The 1,373-nt window shown below is 44.6% G+C and overlaps 1 pseudogene; it reads left to right on the top strand.

Moving 5' to 3' along the window:
* The first annotated feature begins 480 nt into the window (after positions 1-480).
* Positions 481-598, top strand: LOC124561269 (annotated as a pseudogene).
* Positions 599-1,373: the final 775 nt, after the last annotated feature.

Below are 1,373 nucleotides of genomic sequence, written 5' to 3'. Positions count from 1 at the left end.
AAGGACGCTGAATTCACATGTCCATATTCATTGCGACTCTGACTGACAGAACGCCGCAATAGCTGAGTGGTTAGCTCTGCAGCGCTACGCAAGGAGCCCGGTTTCGATCCACGGCTGGGTCGGTGATTTTTCCCGCCTCGGGCACCTGCGTGTTGTGTTGTCTTCATCATCATGTCATCCTAACCGATACACAAGTCGCCGAAATGGCGCCACCTAAAAAGACTCGCCCAGGCTCTAATCACACGACGTTTCAATGACCAGCACGTCCTTTTAGGCAGCCACACTCGGAGCTTCGTCCCAGATTCAGTGCGTCTTCAAACTTACGTCAGCCTTCGTACGGAGGAGAGCAGTGAGAAAAATACATCGATGTAGCACGTCGCTAGTAAGCAATTCTACTTGTCAGCGATTTACTGAACTGTGTCATCGTTCGGGACCCTTCTGTTCTATCAAGAATATTACCCTCTGTCTCTATATACAAAAGGCATCGGCCTTGTCGCAGTGGATACACCGGTTCCCGTGAGATCACCGAAGTTAAGCGCTGTCGGGCGTGGATGGCACTAGGATGGGTAACCATCCGGGCTGCCATGTGCTGTTGCAATTTTTCGGGCTGCACTCAGCCTCGTGATGCCAACTGAGGAGCTACTCGACCGAATAGTAGCGGCTCCGGTCAAAGAAAACCATCATAACGACCGGGAGAGCGGTGTGCTGACCACACGCCCCTCTATCCGCATCCTCATCTGAGGATCGCACGGCGGTCGGATCGTCCCGATGGGCCATTTGTGGCTGAAGACGGAGAGTTTCTATATATAGAAGGCATTGTTCCGACTCATTGACTCGTCATCAACCAGCCCAAAATGCTAAGGATACAAACATGAAATTTGAAGAGGCTGTTGATCTTATACGGCAAGAGTCGTTTACGAAAAGTTTCTCTGAAATTCGATCTGTAAGGGGGTGAAACGGATTATATGATTTTTTGAAGTATGTCGCTAGTATGCCAAATCTGAAGCTAAACCTACGAAAATTGATATTTCGTTTCTCGGCCAGAAATAAAGAAATATCTAATTCAGCAATTTATGGAAATTTGGCCCCTATGTGGGAGAAATATTGGGTGAGAGCTTTTCTAAAAATAAATTATTATTAAAGAAGTACTAAAGTATTTTTAAAGCTATGTCTATGAAAATTGGTATTTGGTTTCTCGGTTGGAAATAAAAAATTACGTCCTTCAATGTTTTTGGAAGTCTGGTCCTCTAAGGGCATGATACAGGGGTTGAAAACTTTTATGAAATTATTTCATTATAAAAGTTTTTAAAAGATAAATCTATGAAAATTTGTATTAGGCTGCTCTCAGAAATAAAAAAGTTCATGGGTCACTC

The sequence above is a fragment of the Schistocerca americana genome, chromosome 1 (assembly GCF_021461395.2).
Source record: "Schistocerca americana isolate TAMUIC-IGC-003095 chromosome 1, iqSchAmer2.1, whole genome shotgun sequence".
NCBI lineage: Eukaryota > Metazoa > Arthropoda > Insecta > Orthoptera > Acrididae > Schistocerca > Schistocerca americana.
Note: the sequence above shows the minus strand (reverse complement) of the source record. Positions and strands in the feature narration are given on the sequence as shown.